We start from the raw sequence: 17,860 nt of genomic DNA on the forward strand, positions 1-17,860 counted from the left end.
ATGAAACTAACACAACCTCCTTGGCAAGCAATTTGCTATTATTTTGTTAAGTTGGGCGTTTGGATGCCCTAGGACCCAACAATTCCTCCCCTAGGTGTATATCCCAAAGAAACACTCGTGCATGTGTCTGAGGAAAAATATACAAAAATGTTAATAGCAGAACAGTTTACAATAGCAAAAACTAGAGATAATTCAACCGTCCCAATTGGTGAATGGATAAGTTGTGACATATCCATACAAAGGAATGTTACACAGCTATGAAAATAAATAGACAGTAGCTATACGCAATAACAACTAAATCTCCTTATTATTCAAAGATCCATAAAGGCAGAAGAGGGTAAAGGAGCTGGGAGACAATCGGCATAGCTTAAGCAGGAGATGCTAAGAGCTTAGACTAAAGTAATAGCCAGAGACGGACAGACTTGAGGGATCTTTAAGGGTGCAATGAAGAGGACGTGGTGATGCATTAGGTATGGGAAGTGTCTAGGATGAGTCCTGGGTTTCAGGTTCATGAAGTTGGTTGGGTGATGTCATTCTCTGAGATGTGAACACAGGAGGGGATGAGAGAGGTGAGCACCATGTAAACTGAGGTAGCGTGGTGAGATAAGCACTCTGTAAAGAGGAGGAGAAACCCAAAGGAAATGAGTGAAAGACCACGAGTATAATGAGACGAAGACTCTCCCATGGAAAGGAGACAGTGAGTGCAAATGCCCTGGGTTCAAACACATCAGGGAGACTGAGGGAGCTCCCAGGAGGCCGGAAGGTAGGAGGCGAGGGAGGCGGCTGGGATGGGACAGAGCCTGGAAACAAGAAGCACTCAGTAAATGTCAGATAGTGGCCTCCTGTGGCTTCTCAGAGTGCCCCCAGTGTGCAAGGTGTCCAGTCTGTGAAGCATGGATGGGTCACCCTTCAGTAAAGTCAAGAGTTACTTTTATAGTATGAATAATTACCTCTGAATGTACTTCTCCATTACCGATTCTTTCCCCTCCGATGACTCAAGTCACTGCTTGTAAATCACGGTTCTCCCTTATTCAGATTTCTTCTTTCAAGCCTAAAATTTCCAATTTATCAAGTTTCTTCTCCAAACTAAGGTTTAAAACTAGAGCAAAGAAGCAATAATAATGAGCTAGAAACAGCACGTCGGTGTCGTGATAACTAACCTAGAATTAGATTTTGATCTCTAAGAAATATAAAACTCATTATTGTGCTACTCATTTTTGCCATTTTTCTCTGGGTCAAGTCTGTTTCAAAAAGAACCTTCATTATATAAAATCACAGAATACCTGTCCCACAGCGAGAGGGAGATAGATCAGGTAATTGAAGTCCACGGGTAATCCAGAAACCTCATTTCAGTTCAATTTCAAAACTTTCTGCCATCAATACTTTATTATATCCACTCTCAGGTCCCGAAATTGGTTGATTTATGAACTTGGATGAGTTTCTCGGCCTCTCTAGACCTCCGTGTCCTCAGTTATCAAGTAGAGAGACTACGGAGACGATTCCTGTGTGCCCCCCACCCCGAGCGGCAGTGCCCCTGCAATCCCAGGACCCTCACCTTTCCTGCATCCCACAGTGCAGAGTGTGGAGAAGCCACCTCAAAAATCGGGTGCACAGACAGACACCTAAGACACTGATCCATTTTGTGGAATCTTAGATCCAGACCGAAGTTTTCAGGCTATTGTAAATCATGCCTTAGAGTAAGACACTTCTAGCCAATAAAGCAGGATGTTGTGACTTTGTTCCACGTAAACACAGATAAAAGAGGGAGAGAAGCCAAATACAGGGGCTTTAAACGCCTGTCAGGAAATGCTTAACTAGGAGATAATTCTGTGGTTGAGAAAACCAAGAGAATGATGATAACAGAGAAACCCCAGCTATAGGAAACGCATCAAAGTTCTCCAAGGACAGCAGAAATATTTAGAACGTCACTAATTTTAACCCTTTAATTTACCAAGGACTGTCACCCCAGTCTAGTGGGTAATATTTTTTGTGGTTACATATTTTGAGTTTAATAATAACAAAATGTTAGAGATTCTTTCCCCAAAATTCACATTACAACGATGTGTGTAGACCAGTTATTCTCAGTCCTGGCTGCAGACTGGAGTCACCAGAGGGGTTTTAAAATGCTTGTGCCAAAGTCCCACTCCAGCAAATCTTATTTAATTGGACTGGAGTGCAACCTCAGCTTTGAAATTTAAAGAAAAACTCTAGATGGTTCTAATGTGCAGCCAAGATTGAAAACAGTCAAAAGTCAGGAATCAAAACGGAGGAAAAGACATGACAAACAAAAAACGGGATGCCGGCTAATCCAATTCAAAATCACTTTCTTCTTAGCTTCCAGAACTGTATGTAACCAGAGACAGAAGAGGTTTCAGTCCTACAGGACGCTGAGTTCCAGTCAATAAGCATATAATTATATTTCCATTTCTTTTCTTCAGGCAAATCTTCCCACTGTGCAAATGATTCAAATGTTGCTCTATTGTCAATCTACTCAAAACGTCTGGGTCTCATTGAGTGACGGGTCCTTTATGTTTCCTTCTACTCCAGTAAGGTTCATGAGAAACACGCCTAAAGCTAGTACTCTGCATCACTGAATCAGGCTGCCACAGCCTCACATCCAGCCGGGAGGTACCAGGGTTACGCAGGCGGGTGTCTCAGCTATGTGTTGGATTAAATTCTCAACGTTGATATTCAGTTATGTAACCTTGAGACAAGTTACTGACTGTTTCTCACCCGGATCAAGTGAAGACGCAGCTGCTGACGCACAGGCCCGCCGTCAGGGGCACGGCAGCCCTCTGTTGTGGCTGCGTTTCAGTCTGTGCCCCCTTGGACAGGACCAAAGGAAAGCCAAGACGACGTCGGGGCCACAACACAGGGACTAAAATATAGTGATTCTCTAGTCGTCTGATTAATTCGAACTGATATTTTAAACTCAAGGTCTCTACTGTGCTTGAAGGAACAAAAAGATTCATAAAACAAAAATGTCCTTCTATCCAGGGTACTCAGTATCCAGGGTACTCAGCATCCAGGGTACTCAGTAAGAATGCCTAAAAATGCAGCACACGAGGCTGGCAAGCTTACCGGTCCTTCCAGAGCCAGGCGCTTGTGGACCCGTGTTCCACCAAGGATGAGATTCCTTCTCCACCTGCTTCCATCCACCCTGTGCAAGAGGTGAGCATCTCTGTGCCTTGGACCCTCCGAGATATCAGGTGGGAGACCAAATGAGTTCTTTTATAAATATATATTGTTTTTGTAGTGAGAAAAAATAAAATTTTTTTAAAAAAGAAAAACCCAATGATCTAGAGTATAGGAATGATCATAAAACACTGGCAGAGGTGTAAATTGGTAAAACATTTGGATGGAAAATTTGATGGAGGAAATTTGAAATTTTTTAAAAAAAGCATATTCTTTGACACTGCAATTTCACTTCTAGGAATTTGTTTTCAGGAAATAATTTAAGATGTATGCAAAAATTTAGCCACGAGGCTGTCCATCTCAGCATTAATTTCAGTAGACAAAAAGGAAAACAATTTTGATATCCAACGATAGGTTACTGTTTGGCTAAATTATGGTCTAGTCACGAGGTGAAATAAATGCTATTTGGACATTAAAAATTATGTCTGAGTGGTCAAATAATGAACACTTTTAATTTTCTTCTTAAAACTGCTGGAACTTCTGAAAACTTTCCACAGACATGTTTATAATCAAAAAAAAACTCCGCAAACACTGTTGTAGAAAGATACATATCAACATAGAAAGATGCTACTAGTATATCATTAAGCACAATGTACAAAACAGCATTTGTAGTTTATCCGTCTGTGCTGTGTGTGGATCTACAGGAACACGCGTGTCCACACAGACGTGCACGTGTGATGTTACAGTGACAGCACAACAGCCTGGAAGGTGCTGTAGGCTCTGATTACAGCTAAATGTTAAAGCAGTCATCTCTTGATAGAGGAGTTGTGGGTGAATTTTATTTTCTCTTGATTGCTTATCTGTATTTTCTACCAAGAACATGTGCTACTTAAATACTACTTTTTTTAAATAATGAGTTTTTAAAAAATAAATAATAAGAGTTTTAAAAATAAGTATGTATGGAGTATTTCAGGGCCTCACTCTTAGGTCTTTGCTCCAAATTTCAAGAAAATCCCTCTCTCCTAGAAGAGAAAACGCTGACAGATAATATTAGCCCAGAAGTGCACGGTGAATAGGAACACGGGTGCGATGCTGTAGGACTCAGGGATCAGAGAAGGCTCCACAGAGGAGACGGGACAGGGTTGGCTCCCGCAGGAGGAGTGGGCTCCGGTGGGGAGAGGGTGGGCATCCACAGGAGAGAACAGCGCTGCTGGCCAGGACCGCAGAGAGAGGACCCGGCGTGCCCTTTCCTGAATGCACCCCTCGCTGCCCCTCGCTGCACAAAGGACCAAGTGCAGGCTCCACACAAACACCCTCCAGGCTCCTGCTCGCCACGCAGGTCTCAGCTTCCTCCAGGGCCTCCCTCCCGATCCCGGAGATTAGAAAGACACTTACACAGCATTCTTCACTCCTCCATAATAACAGTAGTGACACTTTACCTTAATTACATGACTGTAGGTTCAGGAGGGCAAGGGCTGAATAAGTTTCGTTTGCAGCTATATCCCTACCACCTACTGTGGTGTGTAGCACACAGTAGGGACTCAATGAATATTTTCTGAATGAAAATGAACGACTTGCCCATCAATCCTCTCCTAGTCAGACCAGTGAGACTGAAGCAAGAGTAAAGCTTCACACAGGCACAGGTTCACAAAGGCTGTGGATTTAGCAGGTGCTGAGTACTTATATGGAAGGCTCAGTTTTACCTAGTTAACTAAATTCATGCACAACCCATGAGTATACACGGTTGGCCTTACCTGTAGTGGGCTGTCTACAGAGAAGGGCAGAAATCCTCCCCTCCTCTGAGGTGACCTCCCCAGCACTTACTATCAGGGCTCAAAATTCCGAACATAAGTCATCCATTTGAATTTAACACATTAAAGACCTACACTAAAATGCAAATATATATTCATAGAGCATATTTCACCATTATCAACCTTCAACACTTAGCACTAAGGGGTTCTCTTTCACATAGAGGCTATATCCAAATGAGATTTCAGAGAGTTTATGACAGTATAGACATAATAAGACCAAAATCAACCAACACTGAGAAAAAGAGGAAAGTCAAGAAGTAAAGACCGGCAGTGGGGGTGAGGGAGGTCACTATATATCTATCTACCTACATAAATGGATGGATGGATGGATGATTGGATGGATGATTGGATAGATAGATAGATGGATAGATAGATAGACGGATAGTTTAGACTTCCTGGCAGTCAAGCCAGAGTGGAGTTACATCATCCTTATTTGAAGTAAATACACTAGCTCTTGTGAAGACAGAGGTTTTTTTGGTCCTGAGCTATAAGAGGGACATTGAGCAATGTGATCTGAACAATGCCATCAATGAAAGTTTCATTTAAAATGCAAAGTTAAGCTACATGTGGCTGCCTCTTTATTGGCCTTCTGGGTGTAGTGCTGAAGCAGAGCTATGCCCATCTACTTCTCTAAGGGTCCACTTGACGTGATCCGCATAGCCGTAACTATCCTTAAAATGGAGACAATGATGGGGAGTGCTATAAATGATTAGCAGACTTTACATCATCATTTCAGCCAAGATTTCCATAAGAGTCATAGAGAAGACTATTGAAATTGAGAGATTTTCAACCACGTAGATGGCAAAGACTGTTCCATGGAAAAGGCCAAGTAACCAAACTTGTCTACTGGCCACGTGGAGGGAGGTGGGAAGTAGGAGAAACCTGAGGCAGAGCCAGTGTTTGGGAGGGCATAAGTGGCTTCCTGAGGCCACAAAGTCGGTACCAAGCAAGCCGTGATTTAGCTTACTTGTCTCGGTATTACCGAATTCCACCTCTTCCAGGGTAGAACTTCAATGTCCTTCTGGTGTTATACGTGCCAATCGAGTACATAGAAAATGAACCACTGAATAAGCACATTTACTCATTTTAATAGAAGTAATTGATATATCCATCTAAGTGCCAGAGGAAAACCACCAAAAATGATTATTTGTGTTTGGGCAAAATTACAATTTAGATGAGATTCTTGGCCATAATTTGCTAAATCAAGAGCTTCTTGATACCACTCCAGAGACATGAATGCAGGGTCTTGATCATCAGCCTACAGGAAAAGCACTCAATCTGTCTAAAAGAAATGTACAAATTTACAGTACAAGTTAAATATACAAGAGGCTAGATCTCAATGTTGGTTTACACCATTTAATATGGGAATTTGATAAATTAGAAAATCATTTTTGCCCTCCTGATTCTCATGATGGCATTGGGATAAAACATCTGAAAAATCATTTAAAAGCTTAAATCAATATTAAGATCATCCAAATTGCCCAATTAACAATTTCTGTATATCAAGTCAAAGGTTGATGGTGGATACATAAATTCTATGAAATGTCTTGAAAGATTCCTGACAGTTTTTTTCTATTAGTTGAAGCAATCTGTGTTTTACAATTAGAACTAGGAATTAGAAAGGAACAGTAATGGGAGAAAGAAATGACCCGAGACAGGCTTTAAAGGACAGACAAGCCTAGGAGGCCTCCACGGTTTGGGACCCTGGGCATGATGGTGCCAGTTGCAAGGGACATATGTCAAGTTTTCCGAGTTGGTCTCAGCTCCTGAGTGTGAGTTGTGGGGGAGAGGCTGTCCCCGCTCCATGTCTCACCACTTTCCCGAGGAAGCATCAGGCTCTCAGATTCCCTTCTCTGGCAGAGGACAAGTCTCAAACAGGTGCACAATTCATCGCAAGTCCAGCCTGGGAGACCAGCACATTGCTTTAGGTCAGGAGTGGGTTATGACCGATTTTTCTTAGTCCTGTTTTAACATCCTTACCAAATTTAAGGAGCTGGCTGGGAAAATCTGAGTCTGGCCAGATTAACAAGAAGAGTATCTCCTTTTCAGGCTATAATGTATTTTTGTATGCAGAATTCTTTCAAAAAAAATACGCCATTTTATTAAGTACACTAAACAGTTGTAAATTTACATTGAAGTGAGGCAGCGTGCCTTCCTCAATGATGGTTATGGACTATACTTTAAAACAGCAACTTTCAATGTGTAACTTTTCCATCAATCACACAAACACACACTTGAAAGTGTTTACTCCTCATACAACACACAGTTGCCTCCAAGAAAATAGAGACTTTTTCTAAATCTTTAGAAATTAGAAAATCTTGAAGGTTCCTCTAGTATAGCATTTGGGGCTAAGATAGCATAAAACATTTTTTCCCCAAAAGCAGACTTTCCATTTTTCCATAATTGTACTTCAATCACATATTTGGATAATCATCAATGACAGTCCTGCAAACACTTATCAACCCTGCAAGACTAATTTCCTAGTGGAAATTCTGTCCAGAGCGCTGCCCTCTATCCATCTCCCTCCTCACCTGCTTCCTGGGTGAACGCGCCAAATCCTTTGCCTTCCAATGCTCTTCCCTCGATACTCCCCATCAGAGTCGGCACCCCCACCCACCCAGTGGCTCAAATTCATAAAACCAAGATCATCCTTGAGTCCTTCTTTCCCTCCACACTGCAAGACACATTGGCCTTGTCCCAGCCTTCAGCTATGCAAACGCCATTTCCACCTGCACCTAAATCGCTCTGCCCCGGGCCTTTGCATGGCTCGCTCCTTCCTGCCACTCAGATCTAAGTTCACATGCTGGCTCTTCCTCGCGGTCTCCTCTAACCCTCCGATTCCCATCCTTCTAACTCTGTCTCTCCAGCACGTCTTTTGTTTTCTCCATAGCGTTGCTCACTGTCCTCGATTGTCAATTTGTCATTCATTTGCGTGTTGTCTGTCTCCCCGACTAGAACATGAGTCCCGTGAGAGCTGGGGTGGGCTGTCTTGTTCATCCCAGAATCCCACCACCCACAGCAATGCCTAGCATGTGGCGGGTGATCCGTGAGTATTGAACGGACACATTTATGTGAGGCTTTTTGATACTAATAAAGAGATACGGTGTGTTTTAGAAATGAAGTACCCAATGGCCTGAATAGCATGCTTCCCACCTGAGAGAGAATTTCATAAAAGGATTCCACAAATGTGGAAGGGAAGAGAGAAGTGATGGGCACACCAGCTACCAACTGCCTCAACCAGGACCCAGTGCTTTCGCCCACGTTCCCATTTGCTAGAACTCAGTCACACGGCTCCCACCCGCTGATGCTCGAACCTCGGGAACAGTGCCTTCCTGGGAGCCGAGGCACAGGGAATGGCGGTGAACTTATGCACTTCCTTGGCCCCAAGGAGAATCAGGGGAGAATGTTCCCATTTTGAGGAAGCACAAGAGACTGAGGCAACAGATAGTCTCATGACCAAGAACTTGGAGGCATGAGTATATTGGGTTACAAATTTCACATGTAGGGGCTGGCCCCGTGGCTCAATGGTTAAGTTCGTGCGCTCTGCTTCAGCGACCCAGAGTTTCCCCAGCTCGGATCCTGGGCGCAGACACGGCACTGGTTGTCAGGCCACGCTGAGTCAGCATCCCACATAGCACAACCAGAGGCACTCACAACTAGAATATACAACTATGTACTGGGGGGCTTTGGGGAGAAGAAGAAGCAAAAAAAAAAAAAGAAGATTGGCAAGAGATGTTAGCTCAGGTGCCAGTCTTTAAAATAACAAAAAAGAGAATTCTTTAAAAAAACATTTCACATGTACTATTAAAGTGTTATTAAATGGTAGTTTTACATTAAATGACATTGGGGGGGCATTTTGAATATTCTCATGAGTACTACACTAAGGGACTATGACGGCAACCATCCATTTCCTTCCCCCATTTTTGAGCTTGTTCTGTTCATACAGAGTTTCCTCTCAAAGGGTCTTCCCCCTGACCCTCCCCTAGGGATTCATGTGCGCATTCTGGTCATCAGCACGCCCTCTGTCGGGCAGTCTGGACTCTAAGCAGAGTCCTCCTCAGGCTCAACCTCCAGCGGAATCCATTCTGCCCCCAGCACTGCCCTGTGTACCTGTGCACTTGGCCTGAGGCTGGCCTAAAAGAAGAAGGGGACTGCGAGCTTTTGTGTTACTGCACATCCTACGGGAAAGTGGCCTCTTCAGGGGGCTGGCCAACAGGTGTACACAGCAGGTCCTTTCAGTGCCTGGCCACAGTCTGCCCTCGAGATCAGCACAGACAGCCCACAAACAAGACACATCCCTGCCTCTGTCTGTCTGAAGACATCCTTTTGCCCCTGGAGTGTGCAGCCTAAACACAAAGGGTAAACCAGAAATGTAAGGGAGTTCACGCCCCCAAGACAACCTCAACTGATGCTAGAGGGGAGCTGTAATAAATACCTCCTCCTCAAGGGGACTACCCTGCAGTGTCCTCCACACGGGGTCCCCAGTGAGACTAAGCCCCAGCCGCCGACAGCAGACACCTACTCGTAAACACACCCCTATGGGTAGAGCCAGATTCTTGACAGGTTTGCCGTCTGTGCCTCATGGTCGCACAGCGCCCCTCACTTAGATGGGTCCTGTGCTTGGTTTATGCTCTGCAGTGATTGTCTTGAAATTTTTAATCACTGTCAACAAAGGGTTGCATTTTCATCTTGCACTGGGCGCTCCAAATTATGGGGCTTGTCTGGCCTATGGGTCTCCTCCCTCAGGAGGTTTATTAGGGTCAAACAAGCCACTTGCATCCAGATCCTTCTCTCAGGGGCTGCACTTAGGGAAACACAAGCTAAGATGGCAGAAAGCTCTCCTTGCCTCTCCCTGCACTCCTCCTCCTACCCGCCTCCTCCAGGTTTCCTTCAATTCTGGAAATATCACAACACATCAGAAGAGTGTTGAGTTCTACAACTCAGTTCTGGTCCGCCCACGTTCAAAGTCTCACTACAATGAGCAGAGATTTACACAGACGTGTACGCTGTAGCAACACAATAGAATGGTCTTCTTGACATTCACTGACCACTCCAAGAACCCTTCCACGTCAGGCCCTTGGCATTTACTGCCCTTCTGGAATGTTCTTCTCCCCATTATAACTGTGTAACACAGAAAAACACGCATGTGCTCAGACTGCTTCTACACAAACTACACCTGGGATATCTGCATGAAGATTCTTTGCTTTATCAATGATTTACCACAGGTTTCCTCTGGACTAAAACCTCCCAAAAACACAGGAAGTGCTTTCACTCATTTCAATCGCCATCTGCATTCATTCTCAGAGCATACCTCTAGCATAAAGTAAAATGTACCCTTAATAAAGCTGACAGTGAACCCAAAATTAACTTCCAAAATACTTACCATGTGTCACTGTGCTCCATTAGGAGGCAAAAATTTCCCATTTAATTCCACTTAACTGTGGAATCTCAGAGGACAGCACCTTTATCTCACGGACAGTCTGTGGGAAGAAAAAGTTTTATCAAATATCCAGTATTGGGCCATTTCCTGGGACAGTGTTCAATTATTAATTTGAGCCTGATGAAACTACATAAAATCTTAATGGAAAGGCAACTGAAAAGAAAGGTTGAGAAACCTGAACTTTTTCTTTTCCTTGGAAAATGTTCCATATCAACTGCATATCCTTCACACTACAGTTGATGTTAGTAGTAACATTTTAGTCACTGAGTCCATTAAAGTTAGCATGTATCTGCGGAGCACTTGTTATGAGTTCACCATTGGACTAAACGTTACAAAAGTACAAGATACATTTAGGATAGAGTTTCAGCCCTCACATAGTTATAAATCTCTTTGGGAAAGCAATTTCTTTATACTTAAAACTTTGGTTAAGTTAAAGATATATTTATACAGATGATATATGCTGTAGGAGAACGACAGACATTCCTTGAACACATCCAGCACACTCTTACTTCAAGGTCTTTGCACTTACTGTGCCACCTAGAATGTTCTTTCCCTTGGAGACTGTCAAGGTTTGCTCACTCAGTGCATTCAGGTCTCTGCCCGCAGGCCCTGTTGTCAATGGGGATTTCTCTGACCATATGAAAGTGTCAACCATCCTCCCACTGCTCCCCATCTCGCTACCCTACATTCGTTTCTTCATAGCACTTGTCACTTCTAACCTATATTGATCCTTTTGATATTACTCTTCCCTGTCATTCCCTCCCCAGTAAAATGCAAGCTCCGTGAGGGCTGGAACTTGGTCTGTTTACTCACTAGTCCATCCCTGACATCTAGAAGCGTGCTGGGATCATAACAGGCATTAGGCAAATATTTCTTCAAATGATGTTGAAAGAACGAGTCACAGCATTCATATCATACGGATTAAGATATTTTCCAGGAAAGATTGCAGCTACCATACAAAGTTGTAAGCTTCCTAAGAGATAAGTCCCTTCTCCCAAAATCAGCATTGCAAATCATGCCATCAAACTTTACTACAACTTGCTGATAGCATATATGTCCCAGATAAATGCTGAATTTGTAACATGCAAACATACATAGATGTATATATTTACAGCTTGTGGATAAAGACAACCCCCATTAAACATATTCTAAACTTTGAATGTTAATACCAAGGCTAGTGTTCATTTTAAATGTTCACACAATTTGAAACAAATCAACTCCATACATATCTGAGCCATATTTTCAAAAGATAGACTCCTTTTCGGCATGGATTATAAAAAAGAGAGACAAAAGCAGTCGTCCAGCTATCTAATGTGTCTAACGTTAATCAGTTGCTATACAATTGTAAATGGTCCTCTGTTGTATCAAGATTTCTTAATTTTTGCATGTTTGTTTGCTTGCTCATTTGCTTGTTTCAGCCCAGGAAGTTTATCGCATTCTCAGATTGAAGATGAAGTATCTTGCATGTGTAATTTTCATCCAACGACATAAAATACACACACGCATGGTTCCAGAAATCCTCGAGTGGCGAGTCATGCATCATCCAGTGGCGGACGGTGCATGAGACCTGTGGAAGGGCCAGGGAAATAGGATGGAGTAGGAGGAAGAGGGCCTTTCAGATCAGCCAGGGCTGAGGCATGGCTTCTTTCCCTTAGTTACTTTCCCGCTGACATCTCCAAGTCTGGTCTGTCCCTTCTCAGAACTTCCCTGAATTCAGCATCGGCACCACACCACTCCACAATTCGTTACCACACCTTGTGTTGCATGATGCCTAACACACACGAGCCTTCTCTCCACACCTCGAGTTTAACCATCTCGTAACAGAGTCTGTACGTGTGCAACTGCAGAACTACACAGGTGCAACTTCTCCTCTGTCTCCTGGAGTGATAAAGTGCCAAGCCCACCATCTAGGGACAGGTATTTCTGCTTCAAAGCCTGACAGGCAACCTGCAGTGACCACATTCTATAGACTGAGAATCAAAAGCAACTCAGGAATCAGCCCCACTATCAGTAAATGCCACCCTGGCAGAGTTGGTGGTCTCAGGGCACCCTTTGTCCACTGGAACCAATTTCTCCTCATGACATGGGAGAATCATCAGTGAAATATCAAATGACATTTTGTCACTCTGATTAAATATTAAAATAACTCTGTACAACATGAAGACTTTCACGCCAAAACAAACAAATAACAATGACTTAGCAAGCGTTCTCTTCACGGGGATGGAGCAGAGACAGGAAAGCATCCCTTTAAAAGGACTCCAGCAAAACCAATCTAAGGAGCAGACCGAACACATGCTGGTGATAAAGAAAGTACTCCTTTATTTTTGTTTTTCTCTGTCTATTTCCCACAGTCTCACCTTCTATCACAGCCAGCTGTATGGTCAATGAACACCGTACCCACCTACTGGAAAATAGGTGAATATTAGCACCCAGTTTCATTGTCATCCCAGAATGGAACCTGAGATAAAGGAGAGCTGTCCAATCGTAAGGACCACGTTTCTCTCCATTTCTTTGATGTAAACCAAACTCTGGACACTGCCAAGGTGTGACTAATGCCTTCTTATTCCGAGCTTAGCTTATTCCATTTTTTTCCATATAATTCTGCAAAGCTTTAAAATGAGAAAGGAGAATTCAGCCCATGAAACGCTTTACATGATATAAAAATCCCCGCCCCCAGTCCTCACCCCAGCCCCTCCATACAAAGCAAGTTTTATTAACACAAGGCGAGTGCTCCATTTGAAGAGGACTGGGGCATTAAAGCAGATTGTTTTATGTCTCTGACATGAATACTCCGGGTGGATGAACTATCAAGGCCTGGGTTTAGGTGTGATTAATGCCTAGTACTTGGAAAGCATCCAAACTTATTAAATCTGATGGAGTAAAACAGCATAACTTTCTCATATTATTTCCAAGAGATACGATTAGACTGCACCGTGGTAGTGAATGAAACTAGAAATAAGCCACGGCTCGGGGAGAGGGAGCTCTGTTTTATTTACAAAGAATTAAGCGGAGGGAGTCGAGCATTTTAGCAAGTACAGGCAGAGTTCAATCACCTCAGCCCAAGGAAAACAGCGCAGACTGAAAACAAAGTCAACACAGCCTTCCTGTGCATTCTCACTTTCCGTCACTCCGCCCCCGAGCATGGCGCCTACAGGAATCAAAGGAGAAAGAAGGTACTTGATAAATGTCCCCTCCTCCCACCCCAAAATGAATGTATCGACACATGAATACACACTACGCACATACATACACATTATACACACGCACGTTCTTTTGTATTCTGGTGTCAGAGAAGCATCAGAGATAAATCTAACAGCATCCTTTAAATGACCCCCTCTCTACGTGGAACACAGGATCTACCCAACCTGATGTTTAGTGTGTTTTTGTCTGTCTATTTCCCGCAGTCTCATCCCGCAGTTTACACAGCATGTTTACAACCCCAGACAAGCCTGCTGAAGTGGACTGTTCCTAGATTTAATAGTTGAGCTATGTGTATGTTTTGCCTTTCTGATCTGTGGTGCTTCTCAAAGGCAAGCGGTCCTAATACATACACTCACTAAATTCATTCAGTTCTGCTTTGAACAAAATGAAATCCCAAAGAAACAAACAAACTGAAGGAAACTACAGACTGGAAGAAATGAACTCCCAATATCCAGCAAAGAGAACATGTGGCGCATGTCCCATGTGCCAGGAGGGTGCCGAGGGGACCAGCCGGGGAGGTCAGACGCTCACTGCAGTTCTGAAGCTCTGCAGAGAGACGCAGAGAAGACGGCCATCCACGGGCCCAGCACAAACTCTGCTCTGACCGGAAACACTAGCTATCTAGGTACTCGGATGCTAGGATTTAGGGTTATTACTTCAGAAACAGAAACATACAAAAATATTTGTAATATCAAAGCTCATCCCAGTCAATTACAAATCTCAAGGCAAATCTGAGACTTGGGAGGGAAGACGATGTGCTCCCCCCAGTCTGTTAACTGATAAAAGAATAACAAATACAAAAAAAAAAAAATCTGCCAAACAACAAAGCTTCAATTTATTATACATGCTCATCAATTTAACCCAAAAAAACCCTTAAAAGCCTGAGGGTGATCCAGCCCCTTTAATACCCGGGCCCTGAGCATGCCACAGATCAAGGCCCAAGCCCCAGCCTGCTTTGTCTGCGAAAGATGAAAGCCGGGCGAAAACAGGTGGAGGGTTTTTTTGAATCATCACCTGCAATTAAGCAAAGGAAAACTAAGAGGAGAAGAGGTAAGCTGAACTCGCTTGAAAAAGACATCCCCAGAGCAGGTGGACGCTTGCTGCGGATTGCTGCGGTGTCTGCTGACTCTCCCCAAAGAATGAGCATTCGCTGGGATTTCCTGCTGTGAACCACAGATTGCTCAGCGGCGGAGTGCAGTGTGCGCCGCTCAGGACACACACACACACACACGCACACACACACACGCACGCACGCACGCAGTCTGTACCTCACCTGCGATTCTTTAAATGCATTTTTGAACTGCCTCCCATTCTTTTGGAAACACTGTCTCAAACAACACAAGTCTGCAGGAGACTTCATTTTGCATCTAAAGAGAGACGTCTTTTGAGACTCTAGTTAACAACAGTGTATTGTATGTTTGAAAGTTGCTAAGAGACTAGATCTTAGAAGTTCTCATCACAAGGAAAAACATTTGTAACTATGTGAGGTGATGGATGTTACCTAGACTTATTGAGGTGATCATTTCACAACATACACATATATCAAATGCAAGAAACAATTGCTAAATAAGTAAATAAACACATATAAAGGTCTTTGTTTCACTTTCTCTCCACCGACATTCCAATAACTACAGTTATTAAGGTCTTTTCAAAGTAGAGGAGTGTTTACCCCAAAATTTCCAGACATAACCCCTTTCCCAATAACAAACCTTCCACAGTTAAGCTCTCTTCATTCTGAAAGAGCACAGTGAATCTAATAAAAAGACATTTCGGCACTATGTGATAGCACAATATTGTCATTTTTCAACTTCTATTAGAAAAGTCCCATTGTCTGAAAGTGCCTGGCGTCCACCTTCCGGACAAAGTGTCTTCTGCTGTAAGTTGCAGGCACTGCCCCGGTCCACCGCCTTCCCCGTGCCTTCCCAGAGATGGACGGACACAGAGCAGGCCACGTGACTTCATTCACCCACCATACAGCACACAAAGGGCACGAGTGTTGGCTTTACAAGAGTTCACTGTAAAAAGGAAAGTGAACTGGAGGATGCAGGCTTCACACTGGTGTGGTGCCAATGAGACATCCCAAATAAACTTTGATTTCAAAAAGAAACCCTACTTTCATCAAAATGAATACATGAGAAGTTGATAAGGCTGACTTCTCGTATGATATGAAGCTCAAAATTCATAATTTTCTTCCAAACATCATATGGGAAGAAGACGGAGAAAGCATATTCCCTCTTTGTGTCAGAATTGCTTGGAAGCTTCTAAAGTTCCAGGTGCATTCTGACTGCTCTCATTTTTGTAAATCGATAACAAGAATCAATGTGAGCTTGCTTTCTGTCGCTTGGAAGCTAATGGTGACAATAACGCATCAAACCAACCAAGAGAATGGCTGTTTTTTGGCTTCTGGAAAGTATCTTCTGCAAGGTAATAATTAAAAAAAAAAAAAAAACAAACTCACAATCAATGAGGAGAACAGAGAATCATGGCTATTGGATAAATCATGTCCTCATGCTGGTCCCCAAGGCCCCCACTCCCAGTGTCAGAGTCAAAACTGCTATAACCTTCCAACGTTTTTGCATCTCCCAGAGAACTTATGAGCCGTGTTTTGCATTTCTGTTATTTCTGGCCCCTGTTTTATGCTCCCCCTCGGCTCCCAGTGATAAGGTTCTCAGGGCCAAGGTCCCACTGACCTTTCTGTCTGCCCCAGAACAGTGACCCTTCTGGAGCCAAATCAGATGTGCGAGTTAAATAGAACTTGGACTTCCGGTTGATCTGCATCTGCAGTTCAGATCCTGCAGGTTCACACCCTTTCCAAGCTAAGTGATCAAACAGTCCAGAGAAATGGTGTTCCCCAGAACTTTGTTATCTTGTTGGTGAAATGAATACAAAAACAGCAGCATGTCAGATAAAATATGCTTTTTTCTTAAAACAAGTAAAACCAACATTATTCAAAATAACACAGCATTTAGCCTCACTCTGTTCTATATCTTCAACCAAATGCCATCTTACTGGCCATAGGTTTTCTATTCCAGCAAGTGACTGCATGTCACTCCTACATTCCTAACTACAGTGTTAAAATACAAAAAGGAATATTGATGGAAGAAAAGTTCAACTAAGTGGGTTTTCCAGGTGAACTGCTAAGCAGTATGACACAGATGTGCCAGTTTGGCCTCCTGCAGGTAGGAAATCAATGCTTTACTCCCGACAAAAAGGAACTTGTAGGATTTGTCAGCTCAAACTTGGTGCAAACGAGGAAGGTCTCAGGTAACCGATGCTGTGCTCTCCCCAGGTGTGTGGGCACCTGGCTTGTCAGCAGCGCGGAAGCTGCACGGGAATGGAATTCAGCACAACTTCTCCTGGAGCCTGGGGAAAAATATTAGCCGCTTTGGAAAGCAGAGGATGGACTTCCCATCCATGGAAGGGCCCAAGCAAAGGCTCCCGGGGTTCAGACACGAAGTTAGACCGCGTGCCCGTTCCTTTAGGTCCCTGCCAACCACGAGACTGTACAAAACTTAGGAACGTCACAGGCTCTCCGCGTAGTTGGCACTTTGTTATGATTTGGGGATGTGGAAAAGTCAGGGCCTACTTTATTTCTTCATATTTGGTTAACTTGGTCTCTGTCAAGTAGCTAATTTCTTTTGCCCTCTGTTGTTCAAGGCAATACCAACACTTCGTATTGTAACAAAAGCCACATCCTTTTGTCAAAAGTCGACTACAGCTACCCGTGCTGCCTGGTTTTCTCCTGTGGCTCACACTGCCTCGTGCAGGGTCGAAGTGATCATTTTATGCTGCAGGCACGTTTAAAATGCAGCTTCCGACCGCAGGGAATGCCGGACTCGCTGTGCTCACGTCGCCCCAGTCCTTCAGCACTGACTCCTCACTGAGAACAGGGCGATAGGGAAGCGGCGAGGACAGGAGGCCATAACCCAGCACCCAACCTCACCTAAGTGTCTCAGCCGCAACGCCCACGTGTGGAAAAGCCGGCCCCAACAACGATCCTCGCGTTTCCCTTCAGCGTTAACCACTTACAGATCCCAAGACGGGCCGGAACCGCCGGTCCTCTGTCCACAGTGATTCTCCACAGAGTCTAGGCCACACCCCCGAACCCGGGGCATCTTGGATTTTATCTGGCAGCCCTAATTCTGGCTACCCCAGAATCTGACCTAGTCAAACCTGCTCTCAGCACCTTCTTTCAGTACCCACCCTGTGACCTTGGGTGTCTCTGGAGCTCTGGAGGGGAAAGGGGTGAGAACGATCATCCATGACTCTGCTG

The 17,860-nt window shown here is 43.9% G+C and overlaps 1 long non-coding RNA gene across 1 annotated transcript in view; it reads right to left on the bottom strand.

Moving 5' to 3' along the window:
- The window catches only part of LOC124243460 (uncharacterized), a 105,667-nt gene extending 90,725 nt beyond the window's left edge, over window positions 1-14,942 (bottom strand). Inside the window, exons 1-2 of the long non-coding RNA XR_006889674.1 lie at window positions 14,861-14,942; window positions 10,330-10,426 (exon numbers count right to left, since the gene is read on the bottom strand). This is a non-coding gene — a long non-coding RNA (uncharacterized LOC124243460). The remainder of the gene's footprint in view (window positions 1-10,329; window positions 10,427-14,860) is intronic.
- Between the last annotated feature and the right edge of the window lie 2,918 nt (window positions 14,943-17,860).

The sequence above is a fragment of the Equus quagga genome, chromosome 8, assembly GCF_021613505.1.
Source record: "Equus quagga isolate Etosha38 chromosome 8, UCLA_HA_Equagga_1.0, whole genome shotgun sequence".
In the NCBI taxonomy this organism is placed as follows: domain Eukaryota; kingdom Metazoa; phylum Chordata; class Mammalia; order Perissodactyla; family Equidae; genus Equus; species Equus quagga.